We start from the raw sequence: 14,314 nt of genomic DNA, 5'->3' as shown, positions 1-14,314 counted from the left end.
TGCCTGGTTTCAGAAGCTGTAACCCCCTCCAAGGCTAAGGCTGAGGGAGCAACCTTGGGACCATAAGCCACTCAGGAGACAAAAGCTTATCTCCCTGGCAGGAGCACTGCTTCTGCTCCTTTTACTTCATCCATAACTGGCCCCCAATACTTGGTCAGTTAGCCAATGATGGTTAAGATCTCTAAGTGGGGAACAATCTAAGACAGGCACGGTCATGTGGGAGCCCTCAAGGAAGGACTTTGGGTGCTACAGCAAAAGGGGGTGATAGACCCTCGCCCCTCAACTTTGACAAAGCCTGAGTCCTCATTCTGTCTGCAAGAAGTCTCCTAATCTCTTGGCTGCCTTACTTCCCCTGACTGACTTAAGCCCAAAACAATGACAGAGGGTGGTGCAGCCCCCTGCGGGAAAGGGCGGGTTCCCTGGGTGATCAGGCCTAAGAAAGAATATGTAAAATCCTATGAAACCTGCTTTGTTTAGAATGCTCTCAATTAAATGATAAGGGTCCAAGCAAGAAGTAAGTTTGTTCCTCAAAGTTTTACAGCTCTTTAGCTATCTGACCCTGACTCAAAATAGGCCCTCAGAGTTCTTTGTTATCTATTGTTTGATCCTTACTGCCTGGCAATGATTAATGAGCTTTACCTGAATTCCTGTGCAAATGAACCCAATGAAAGCCCACTGAGGAACAGGCTCCTGGCCCTTCTCCTTTGAGAGATCGGCCACCTTTCCTCCCCAAGCAGATCCAGTCTTGGTAGACTTATTCTCATCTGTGGTGGTGGTGGGGGGGGGCCCTGTGGGCAAAGTCCCCCCTGCCATAGCTTCTATTACAAAAAGTTTTCAGCCTGAAATAAATGACAACTATCACCACCAACAAGAAATATGTGGAAAACGTGGGTGCTGTGTAGGACAGAACATGGCTTTAGGCACCTCAGTCATGTTATTGATCAAAAGAAAGGCACAAAACCTATGTCTCCTTCCACTGTGTTCAACGCAGAAGGAAGGTACGATGCCGAGGAATCATAATGTCAATAGCTGATAGTTGATAGTTGGGAAACCATCAACTTTTAGTGGCAAAAACTGGAAGCAGCTCATATTGGACAAACTACAGTGTTATTTCTGCAGTGAAACAGCACTTAGCAATGAAAACAGAAGTCACTGATACATACGACGGTATGTGCGCATGTCAAAAACATTGTGCTGGGGAAAAAAGCAACATGCAAAAAATGTGAATACTGCGTGGTTCTCTTTATATGAAGTTCTAAAAGTGACAGAATAAGTTTATGGCCAACACCACCCTCCCACCCCGCCAAATAACAAAAAAGAAGAAGAAAGAAAGGAAAGCAGAACAGTAATGGCTTGGGAGCGAGGTGGCGGTAAGAACTGAGAAGAGGCATGAGGAACTTCTCGGGGGATCTTCTCCAGATCTCAGTACGGGACGGGCTGTACAAAGCCCATCAGGTGGTAATTCTGATATTGCGCACTTCACGTTATGTAAAATTTCTCTTTTAAAGGCTTGTACACAGTGAAGTCCAATTAATAACGTTCACGTTGATGTGTTTATGAATGAAGTGTACTGAAATCCTTTAAAAATAATAAATGGATGGAGAGATGGGATGGACAGATAAATACAGGGTGGAGCAAAGTAGGTTTACAGTGGTGAGTCTGAAAAGATAGTTCATTTTTTTTTAAGATTTTATTTATTTATTTTTAGAGAGGGAAGGGAGGGAGAGAGAGAGAGAGAAACATCAATGTGCGGTTGCTGGGGGTCATGGCCTGCAACCCAGGCATGTGCCCTACTGGGAATCGAACCTGCGACACTTCATAGTTCATTCTTACACTATTATTTATTAATTATTGTATTACTTCCTGTACAAACAACTGCAGACCTACTTTTGCCCCACCCTGTACACCATAAAGTAAAATGCTGCAAACCGTTAAGCGTTCGGCCTAGGTGGTGGATAGGTGACGGTGAACGGTACAACTGGTTCATTTTCAAAACTTTCCTAACAAAATATTGCAAAAAAACAAGACAAATAAAACAAAAATGGAACAAGGACTTTTTGCAGGAAAATGGAATGGACTTATTTTTAACTATTCCTCCTATTAAATAGAACATAAAAAGCCTGAGCATTACATATAAAACCAACATAAGAAGACTCTGCCAGGGGAAAACAAGGTAGACCAGCCCGGGATCTCAGGTCCCAAAAAACAACACGGAGGTGAGACCCTTGGCTTTTCTTCTTGTCTCATATATACCAGACTTATAGCTGGAGAAAACATCAACGTTCACAGACCAAAAAAAAAAACAAAAAACCTCAACAAAAGCCAAAGGAGTGGGAGAGGAACAGCCTAGCAAGATAGAAAACTTATAAATAACTGCTCTACTCCGGCCAATCACCACTGAAGAAACTACTCCCATCCCCACCAGCAAAGGCGGAGTGGGGACACTACAGAGTTCTACCCTCATGGACCTCTAACAAGCAGCTCCACCACCCAGAGTGATGTCAGAGAAGATGAAATACGAAGCCAGGACCTTTATGCCTGCCAGCCGGTGAGCAAGCATCCTCTACAGTGTCGGTGCAGAGCGTGTGGGAGTTTGGACTTCCAACTGTGCCTGGCAGTAATAAGGTGACTCTCTTCCTCCTCCCCCAAATATTGGGGTGGTATTAGGTCACTTCCCAGTGGGAACAAGACCATGGCCGCCCACTGTGGTGTTACTAGAGACCAGGCGGGGATCTGAAAATCTTACTGGGCCCGACAGTAACAAGGAGTTACCACCACCCCCATTCCCACCACCAGGCAGCCATGGAAGATGAGTGCGGAACCTGGGTTTTCCTTTCCACCTGGCAGTAATGAGGTAGCACCCCTTGCTTCAGCTTGCTGGAGAGATGTCAGACAAAGTAAGTTAAAACAAAAGATTCAATAACATTTAGAGTCTTACCACATAATACAAAAATGTCTAAGTTTCAATAAATAATTACTTGCCCCACCAAGAAGCAGGAAAATCTTAAGCTGAAAGAAGGAAGACAATCAGTACATGTCAACACCTAAATCCTTACGAGTACTCCTTCCAAACAAGATTGATAAATTCCATTCTTCCCACTAGTGAAGCCTACTCGAATTTCTGGTAGAAATGCAAATTTTCCCGTGTATGGCTCCTAACCTGTTTTTACCCTGCCCGCGCTGGCCACAGCGCGAGAGGCAGAGAGGCAGGTGCGATGGACTGATTTTGAAGTGAAGCCAGGGTAAAGAAGTAAAATCCTTATTTATTTCACTTCCACTCCTGTCCAACTGCCTTCCTTAAACCAGGGGAAAACCCAGGGAGGAACTAAGTGCCTGGTATTTCTTCTTCATTGAGAATTTATGCTGAAGGGCTCAGTTTCGAACATTTTTGATGCTGTGAAATGTAAAAGGGCTGACTATGACAAACATAGAAAGCGAAGTTTCCATCTCCAATCCATCTTTGTAGCAACAGACGCACATCCTAGTTCTCATCTTCTCTCAACCCACATATCCCATTCCCTGACACTCCATAAAAACCTTGCTCTGAACCCAGACCATTCAAGAATCATCAATTATTCTCTTGAAAACAAAAGGAAACAAAGAAAAACAAGAATCAAACAATTCCCTCAGTGACAGAAGGTGACAGATGGAGAGATTGAGTGAGGCAGTGGATGAGTGAAACCCACCTTTATTTTCTTCAAGTACCGTTTCTAGGCTATTTGTGCCTTTGTGATTTATCATGCTTACATAATATTACCCCTGCATTTTAAATTTGTAGCCAAGTTTTTGTTTCTATTATAATTCTGCCACTTGCCCCTTTAAAGGCCACAGAACATATGGCAAAGAAGCATTAGGACAGTGCTTTGACACGCCATAGCTTTATTTCCTACACTCAGGTGGGGCTTCTCTCTCAATGGCACGATGACTTTGGAAGTGTGTGGTCATACATGGGGACGTATAGACAAATTGTGGGCACAAAACCAAGTAGACAAGAGTCGACTGATTCTCTATGAGCCATCTCAGGTGAGATTGAACAACTGTTTCTAAGGAAGTCAGGGGGTTATCTTTGTCTTGAGTTGTTTATGGGGATTCTCACTCTCTGGCTCACAAGTGCTCCCACTAGGTCGGATCAAATCTCTAGTGGAAGGGAAGAGAGAAGGAGGAGAAAAATGAAAATGCAAGTCATTACATGGGGAAGTGAGCTAGCAATTCCGAAACTGCTATACCTGTACAGTGGAATGGAACAAATGAACAGTGAGTATTGGGAGCCAAGCTTTCTCACTCCTGGAGAGAAAGGTTACAGATAAGCAAGCGGGGAAGCCAGCATAAGCCACGTGGTACTAGATTAGAGTTGGAAACATCACAAAGAACTTTTGTTTGGCCAGACATATAAAGAGCTCAGTTAGATAGATAGATAGGTGATAGGTAGGTAGGTAGGTAGGTAGGTAGATAGACAGACAGATAGCGTGTACATTGGCTCAGCAGACACACAAGTATTTCCCAGCTCTATTTGCTCAGAGGACCCAGGACCAGCAATACCCCTGCAAGCACACGGAGCGCTCGGGTCTTGGGTTCTAACAGCACTCTCCAATAAAAGGAATCCAATCTCTTCACGGAAGTGGCTGCTTCCTAGGCTGGGGCAAGGAAAATACTAGGTGAGCCTGGAGCATCTTATAGTGCTGGAAAGTAAGCCAGTGCTCAAAAAACATACTGATAGAGGTATATCAAAGCCACACAGGAAGCGACTGAAAGAGGTCCAAAGACCAAAGCTGAAACAATGTGAGCAACAACGTAAGTAAAGTATTAGATGACACTCTCAAGTATAAGACAAATATGCACTATCCACACGGATATAAATATTGAATAAATAAATGTGGGAGAACAGATACATCTGTACAGAAGAATTACAAATAATTTATATAAATACTCCTTCTCAAGGAGGCGGGGCTTACTCCTCACGCCTTAAATGTGGGCTGCCCATGATGACTTCCTTCCAAAGAGTCCAGCACAGAAGGGGGGAGGAGTGATGTTATGGTGGGAAGACCCAACAAACACTGCCTCGGGGAAGTGACCTTGATTAACCTCCTCAGTTATGTCATGTTGATAGCATCTACCCTTGAGAGGATGTGATGAGAATCACACTTCAAAACCCACTGCTCCAGTGTAACCATGAGAGAAACATCAGACAAAACCAAATTGCGGGACATTTACAAATTACCTGACCAAATACACCTCAAAACTGTCCAGACCAATAAAAACAAGGAACGTGTGAGAAATGGTTACAGACCAGAAAAGGCTAAGAAGACATGATGAATAAGTGTGATGTGGTATCTTAGAGGGAATACTGGAACAAAAAGGACATTTGAGAAAAACTAGCGACATCATGGTGCACGGTAGAATTTAGTTAACAGTAATGCTCCGAGGCTTGTAACACATGCATCATACTGGTGGGAGATGAAAAATAGGAGAAACTAAGTCGAGGGTAGATGAGAATGCTCTGCTACCTTGGCAACTTTTCTGCAAACCAATCCCTATTCCAAAATACAGGTTTCATTCGTTAAAATGCGGCATTAGCTCGCATGGCAGCCAATGCGGATTTGGGAGAGTCACTAGGGAGGGGATGTCACCTGCAGAGGGGACTCCAGGAGCACTGGCCTTTGTCAACAATTAGGATTTCTGCTCAAAGAAGGTTTGGAAGATAGTGCACTTCAGAACTGTGCATCTTCCTCTCCAAAATCTCCCTTTACCGATACTTTAAATTCCCAGTATTTTATTACTATGAGAATATTTACAGGTTATCACACTGCTATTTAAACACTTTTTAGCATATGGCAGACCCAATAAGGTAGTTGTATTCAACATCCTGCAAGAGGCTAGACGGTGGATCCAGTTTCAGAATGGCGGCAGGAAGTTCTCACCGCCAGTTCCTGCGACACCACGCAGAGGCGGGAGCCAACCCATCTCCCAACATCGCCCCCTCCCCCCTTTCTGGGATCCACACTGTGTACTGCCAACGTAAAATAGCAAATTTGGGAATAAAAAGATAGAAAGTTCCCCGTACTTTACTTTTAAATTGTTGAAGCTGAACAGTTTCTAATAACACAATTTGTCTGAGAATCGAAAGTATGTTTAAAGGACTTCGATGTATTTACAACAGTTGAGGATGCAGGTTCTAGCTCATCCATTTTTTTTTCCTCCCTGACCTCACAGGGGATGGGACGAGAGCAGCACCACGCAGGAATGGGAATCCTGTGGCTCCCGTTGGCAGGAGAGGTCTGCAGAGCACGCTCCAGCACTGAGCTAGTCACTGGCCCACCCCAGCTTTCACTCTCTCCTGAAAGTGGAACCAGTGGGCACTTTATTAACAGCAGAACTTACTGAGTATTTTCTGTGTGTCAGGCACCGTGTTAAGCACTTTATCTGAATAGTTATTAGCTCATCCTAATTTTCACAATAGCTCTGAGTACCATTATTAGTCTCATTTTTCAGATGAGGAAACAAAGATTCCCAGAGACTAGGTATCTAAGGCAGTATCAGGGATAGTGTGCGTGTGTGTGTGTGTGTGTGTGAGTGCATAAAGAGTAAATAAATGTTTACTGGTTAAATTACACGACTGAATCAAGAATAAACATCTTCCTCCAGTGACACGCCAAGTAGGGGACAGAGTTTGGAACAGAAGTCAGGTCTGTCCACCTCCAGAGATCGGCCTCTTACCCAGAGATGGGCTTTACCCTGGGGCTGTGACTCACCCAGGGAGTCAGGGAGGTCACAGAGGTCATGGACAGGCACAGCGGGGAGGCAGACAGGATCATGGTCAATGACGCCAGCCAGCAGGGAGGCTCTGGAACAAAGGCGAAGGCAGAGCCGCCCGGAACAGAGCTGGGAACTCTGGCTCGGGAACATCTCCCAGGGAGAGGGAGGCTTAGCTGGGACCACAAAGACGAGCACTAGGCTTTTCGGTGGAAATGAAAGTGGGAATGGCCTGAAAGTGAACCGACCAAGGCTGGCTGACCTTTGAAAGCGATGCCAAGAAAAATGTTCTCATCATCACCGTGCAGTGCTCCTAACAGACGGATGGTACACACCAAAAGATACATGCACGACAAAGATAAAAACAAACCACTGAAGTCATGTCTTGGAGTGTAGAATGCAGTTAAGAGTAACATTTTAAAAAGGAATTACAGAATTCCTAAACTTTCTACATTTAAATGTATCTACTGCTACTTAAAAATCTGAGAATAGAATTTGAGAATTAGAAATGACCTTAGCTCATGCAAAAAAAATTTTGCTTTTACTCAGATAATAGTTCCCTTAAAAAATAATCAGCAGTAAGGTAATAGTCAAGGCTAAAAATATTTTTTAAATTATTTAGTCATCGTCTTTTTAAAATTCAGCAAGAGTAAAAAGAACAGAATGTAAACAAGAAATTGAACTTAAAGAAAAATAAATAGAACGTGAAAAATTCTGCTATAATAGAGTCAAATGAAGGCAGCTAGTCCCCCGAGAGGAAGACTGCTCTTAAAACGTGCCTCCAAATTCGCCAATTTCCGTTCTTCTGTGGCTTGAAAGAAACTATAAAGTTCTCTAAAGGGACTTGGGATGAGATCAGTACTTCCCACTGTCATTAAAGTTAATAATATGGAGCCCTCTCAAAATAAACTTTGAGGTAAAACATACACACAGAAAGTAAATGATTTTGCACATGTGATCACCATCCAGATCAAGGTCTCGTTCATTGCCAGGCCCAGAAGCTTCCTTGTGCCTCTTCCCAGTCAAACCTCCCCTCCCCTGGCCGTTCCCCCAAATAACCACCGCTACAACTTCCACCACCACCGATTTGGTTTATGTGTTTTTGAACTCCAACTTAGAGTAAGACACCGCATTTCTTTTGTGTCTGTCTTCTCGCACTGAACATTACGTATATGAGATTCATCCAAATACAAGAGCATTTCAAAGTGAAGCTACCTAGTTACAAAATGAGAAAAATGCCACCTTAGCAAGACCCCGGATGACAGAGTTCTTGAAACTGGTGAGCTTTAGAGACAGCTCTTCGTTTTAGAAAGGCTATCATTACCACTTTCTTTACCTGGAAAATGTAAATAATATCTCCTTTCCCTTACTAGGTTTCTAGGAGAGCTAATCTACCTTGCTACCATCTTTTGAGGTATTAAGGTTGCCCTGAAGCTGTGCTAAGTTAGAAGCAAGATCAAAGGTGGAGAAGAAGTTTCTTTTCTGTCAATAATGACAGCTTTATGCTTACTCTCTCTCTCTCTGCATAATAGAGTAGGCAGCCGTTCTGAGCAGGGCAATCCATGGAAACATGGGACACAACATTATGATTTACATGAACAACAATCACGTTCCATAGTTCTACATTATGTACGTATTTGAGCCCTATATACGAGAAAACCGAGACCTAAGAAGGCTGTGTGGCTTTCCAAATCATTAAATCATGGCAGAGACGTCGTCTAGGTCATCTGATTTTGATCAAGTCTTTTTTCCACCCTCTACAAGCCTGTCTACATTGGAATGATAGCTGAACTCATGGTGAACCAGCAGCACCTCCTAGTAACTCTAACAGGGCAGTGAGGCTCTGTGTGTAGAACAAAAAGCAAAGAAGACATTGCATAGTCCAGAGAGGCAATAAATCGCAGTTAGCGTTCTGGGTTTTGACCATCCGATTGAGAAGGTTAACTGTTAGCCAAGAAGACAGCTGAGTCCCAAACTTGACTCCGCTACTCAACCAGCCCTGTGATCTCCAGCGAGGACCCCGACACTTCCTGGCTGAAATCAGGGAAGTAGGTTAAATGATCTTTAACCTACTTTAAAATTTCTGTGCTTCTCATACTGCTTTGTGCTACGTATATCAAACTTCAGGTCGCATTTGGAACTATTCTAAGTGCTTTATGAATACTACCTCATTCATTCTCACCACAACCCTGTGAAGTAGGTGCTACCAGTACTTCTATTTTATAAATGAGGAAGCTGAAGCCCAGAGAGACCAAGAAACTTGCCCAAGGTCACGGATGGTGAATGGGATTGAAACTCGACCATTTGCTTCCAGTGTCCTTTGTACAAAGTGGATCAAAGGGTCATGAGTGGGAATAGGACTCTATTCTAACAGAAGGCAAGACAAAAACCCTAATAAATAATAACTGAATTCCACCCCCCCCCCCAACCACTTTCTTGGGCTAATCCAAGAGCTGGGGCAGGTACTGTTTTGCCCTCTAAAGCTATGACCGCTGTCATCATGGTCAAGTTCGTGCTGAACGCAGGCAGGGTGCACACCTCACTTATATTGACTATAGTCATTTGATTGCACAGTCATTTTATTTACCATTGTATGAATTTTAGAAATTGGATACCATCAGTTTTTTAACTTGTTTTTCTAACAGACACAGCCATTATTTTTAAACTCCCAAAGGGAAAAGCTACTAAAGACTTCCATCTGTCTGCAAGTCTGCATAGAGAACTTCAGAGTTTCAACTTGTGGCCAGCAGGCCTCAGAAGGAGAGTGTGTTTGTGCAGCTGTGTGACATCCTGACGCACTGACATGAACAACATCCCCTAGACTTGCTGCAGGATATTCAACAGATTAAATAATGCCACTCATGTTTGGGGTTTAAAGAGGCTCTGAATGAGTGGGAACGGGGTCACTTTGCAAATGGAAAATCAATTTTAATGTAAACAAAAGCATCTTGAGTTTTGAGTGTCAGCGTTACTACCACAAGCAAAGGGTTCTATGAACAGATATGATGGCTGTGCTTAAGAATAGCAAGAAGTCTGCTACACAGATGGAAAATAAGAACGGAACCAACCAGCTTTCTACCTCCCTTCCTTTCCAACAGCCTAAGGCGGAGAGCAGGCCTGGCCATGCGAAGGGTGTGCTGTGTTTGTGAAAAGGAAGAAAAAGTCGCTACATCTCCAGTGGACAAACCACCAAGTGAAAGAGAATTTCACCTCCTCTGCTGGGACAGTGACCGTTTGGTTTATGCCGAGCAACCACATGGGGATGAAATTTTAGGGGAGAAGCCGGCAGACCTTGTACATGAATCATATAAAAGAATCAAATGCAATTTCATGACTTACATATGTAGCTAAATTTTGCCTCAGACAAAATTATTAAAAATTTGCCATAGAGGATGAAATGTAGAAGAAGTACTATTAAAACAACACATTAAATCAGCATCTTCAGGTCAATAGGCTGGTGGGTAAACAGGAGCCCTGAGAGTCTACAGATAATGTGACTGCCTCTGTCCCTATTCCAGCAGTCCCGCGGCAGGCACGCCATGTTCCCCGCACTGGTATCTGTGAAGAGACTGGCAGCCACACGCAGAAGCCTGGACCCTCTTCCCAATGAAACCCACAGGCCCCTACAATGGAAGGCAGGATTCTAGAAGGAGAATTTATGTCAATTAGTCATAAAGAGTCCCCACGGCACCCAATTTATAGCCATGTCATTCAATGAAGAGGTGACTGTGACAAGCCAGGCATCCGAACTTGGACGAGGGCAGTGAAAATGGACTGGAGATGACGAATGGACCCAAGAAACATTGAGGAAGAGGTAAGGAAACGGACGCACCAGCTGGAGAAGTCAAGGAGAACTGCATGGCCTGGGCCTCTCTGAGGACGTGGTGGGATGTCAGGACAAGAAGATGACATGGAGAGAAGACCTGTGGCTTGTGTCCAGGCACCATGAACTGCAGGTGTTGGCAGGACACTCAGGGGACGATGGTCAGCAGAGAGCCAGAAATACCTTATGGGCACACTAGCAAAAAGTTGGTGTTGAAGTGATTTGAAATAATCACCTGAACAAGAGCGGCATTTGAGGACCACAGGTAAACTCTGAGAGAGTGGTCCCGCTTAGGAGGCAGCAGGCTTTATGCAATAAAGAACCCTGGACTTCTTTTATACTCAGAATCATCAAATGAAGAAAAGTGTTTTGTTTATTTGTTGTAAGTTCAAAAGTGAAGAGGACACTGTTCATGGGCTGGGAGGAAAGAGCCTGGAGGGAGGGAGAGGGAAGATGCCAGAGAACAGACCAGCACACGGGACTGGATTCCCTCAGGGTGATACCAACACTTGGGGTGTGGGGGATAGCCTGGACACCTGGTGATTATGAGGAGTGACCAGGAAGTCAGGAGGTGAGGACAGCAGCAAAGGGATGTGAACAGAGGCTTGGCTGGATGGCTCACACTTTAAATGAGAGAGTCTGCAACACTGGAAGCAAAATGGGCAGGAGCGGCCCGGATGTCAATGGTGAGGCGTGAAGAACAGAACCTCCAATAAGGACGGTTACCAGGGAATACAGATGGTTACCAGGGAAGAACTACCCCAGAGAAGTGGGTTTCAGACATTGTGAGGAAGAAGAGCAAAACTCCAAAAAAAAAAAAAGAGTGTGTAGAAAAATCTTCTCACTGTGAAATGCAGTCACTTATTCATAGCTAGTTTAACAACTACTATAAACAGGGTAATGCATTGGGCCTATAACAGTGAGCAAAAGAACTGGATCTCTGCCCTGAGGAGGCTTGCAGTCTAGGAGGGAGGCGGACATTATCATTCAAGCAACCATCCATCCCAAAAGAGAAACACGGCAAGTCACAACAGCACAGAGCACGGTGGGGGCGTGGAGGGGCTCGCACTGTGACAGCTTAGCATTCGTTCTAATGGCAGGCATGGCATAAAGCGGTCTCCAAGTTCTGAGGTCAAGTTCAGGATAAAATTGTTGAGGGCCAGACACAGTCTACTTTCCTAATGTTGCCTAAGAGGTAGACATATCCTGTCCAAATGAAGCAGGAAACCATTTAGAAATCATTGAAAAGCAAAAGATTAACATTCCTTGGTTTCCATACCTAATGAGGGAGAGAGAGAAAATTCCATTAGTTGCTTTCTTACAAAATAATTTTATAGTAATGATGCCTTCAGGGTTGATTTAGATTTTTCCCTCCAGTGTAGTCACTGAGGATAGGCTGCTTACAAGATGTTCTATTTTGGTTTCGTTCTTTCCAGTGACACATGTGTGTGAAGCGAGCATTCCAGAGAACACGCTGTACCCCCAGGATTTGGGTACAGTACCACAGCGAAAGCTTCGGAATCCAATTAGGCCACCGGCAAGCCAACTAGCTTATTCCAAAATTCTTTTCTGATATAATTTTATTAAGATTTTCAATACTGGCCTGAGGGAATGTTGAATGCAGACCAGAATGAAGGGAAAAGGCCCACAGCAGAATTCAGAAGTAGCTGGTTGCAGTGTACCAGCTTTTCCACAAGCCATAAAAATAAGTGTTGTTGTTAGTGAGTAAGGGAAAAAGGCTGCCTCTTCGAGAAGCAAGTGTAAGAAAATGGAAGAGTCCTCCCTATTAGATCAGGGGTCCCATGAGGATGGGGACTAACAGGGTTTGGTTCCCGGTGGGCGGTGCCCCCAGCCTGTACCTAAGCCACAGAAGGTACTTAATAAATATTTACAAAATGAGTAACTAAATCATGGACAAATGTTTGGCAATAATGTACAACGCCTGGCCTAAATAGGCAATGATTTATTTTAGCTTGAGATTTTTCACCCAGAGGAAATTGTTCCAATAGTGCCTTCCTGTAGAATTCCAAATATTTTGAAAGATAATATAACAAAGACTGAGGTTTGAAACTGAGAAAATATCAAAGCCAGCAGGAAGGATGATTAACACTCCTAAGAACGGCACAGACATTTTGGACAAATTTTTCAGGTGAACAAAGACTTCAATGCTGCTTATTATGTAATTTTAAAGAGACAAAGACAAACAACTGAAGAACAGCTGGAATAATTTACAATGTGAAGTAATCTTTTAAAAACTTTCTCTTCTCACACAGCAATGAATGGTGAAAATTAGTATTTTCAAGAGCAATCTCTCCACACACACCACACTGACATTTCATTCTTTCTTCTCCAAACACTGAAAACACATTAGGCATCTGAGATCTTTCCTCAGTCTTCGCCTTTCTCCGAACTGGGGAAGTCAGAAACACAATTTAGTCCTGGTAAAGAAACTGGGAAGGGCAAATTATCTAACTAAACTGGAACTTAATCCAAATCACTTTTTTTGCTTGGGCGGGTCCCTGAACCTCTCAGAGCCTTTTCCTTGTCCACAGAATGGGATTATCCGGTCTACCACTGGGCTGCTGCTAGGATGAGCAGACGTAACCTAGGGAAAAGGCCCCACCGCCTCAGCAATATTCAAGAAAGGTCAACTGCTTTCATTACCGCTGCTCCTCCTGCCCGCCCAAGCGGGTGGAAAGGGAGCCACTGAAAGGTTTTGAGGGGAACAAATGATAGAAGTGGACTGTACATGCTCTGGAGAAATTGGAGCAGTACATTTTTTTTAGAAAGATATTTTCCTGGTCTTCTAGAAGTCTCCAGGAAAACAAAAACAGCGCCCCCCCCCCCCCCCCCCACACACACAAATGGACTCGGCATAGAGCCACCTGCATTCTCCTTTGGTCTCAAGATAATTGCTGGGAGCTGCTGAGACCAACTAGCACCCCAGGGAAATCACCACTATCCTGCCACAGAAATGCCCTGGGCTAAGGAGAGAAACAAAGCAAGAAGGTGGACATCATCTGAAGGAATGGGAGAGAGTAGCTAGAACTGAACTTGGCTCTATTTGCCACCAGGTGGGAAGTTGCACAATTTATTTTTATCCTTTACCTGCAAAAAATTAAAAGTAAAAAAACCCACACAACCATTTTATTCAAAATACTGGTTGCTTATGTGGTTAGTACAACATTTAGTGAATCATTTTGAAAATACAATTATGGAAATTTTTACATTTAGTTGAACTAATAAGTTGTTGCTTTTTTTTTTTTAACTCCTGAACTACAGAAGATGTGCGGCTACAGCTGCCAAACACAGGAAGTTGCATTTACTTCTGTTTCCAAATATGCCTAATGTTGAAATCTAAAGAGAAAAGTTCTCTTTCATGATTCTGTTAACCTCAGAACCTCAGATTCTTTACAGTTCAGGCTGCCTTTGAGTGAAACAGCAACGCCCAGGCCTGAGGGCCCTTGTGTACTGATAACTCTCCCCCTCCGGACTGGCCAAGACTCATTCTCAAAGACACCGCTGTTTCTGTTGCACCCTTTCCTCTCGTAAGATCTACCACGAACCCTGTGCTCTTTCCCCTTGCCCCGGGAACCGGGGCACCCAGCAATAAACACACATTCGGACGGACGCTGCAAACTCACAAGTAATCGGTAATTAAGTCCTTAGCAGTTATTTCCATTGTATGTCCTCAGGCTTCATTTTTACGCCTTAGGATACTGAATTTTGAGTCTGAAACGT

At 43.8% G+C, this 14,314-nt stretch overlaps 1 protein-coding gene across 8 annotated transcripts in view; it reads right to left on the bottom strand.

The window, feature by feature from the left end:
- The window catches only part of PHACTR2 (phosphatase and actin regulator 2), a 222,349-nt gene that overhangs the window by 73,932 nt on the left and 134,103 nt on the right, over nt 1-14,314 (bottom strand). The window lies entirely within an intron of this gene.

Source organism: Phyllostomus discolor, chromosome 4, assembly GCF_004126475.2.
Source record: "Phyllostomus discolor isolate MPI-MPIP mPhyDis1 chromosome 4, mPhyDis1.pri.v3, whole genome shotgun sequence".
Taxonomy (NCBI): domain Eukaryota; kingdom Metazoa; phylum Chordata; class Mammalia; order Chiroptera; family Phyllostomidae; genus Phyllostomus; species Phyllostomus discolor.
The sequence above is the reverse complement of the archived record's forward strand: the minus strand, read 5'-3'. Positions and strand labels throughout refer to the sequence as shown.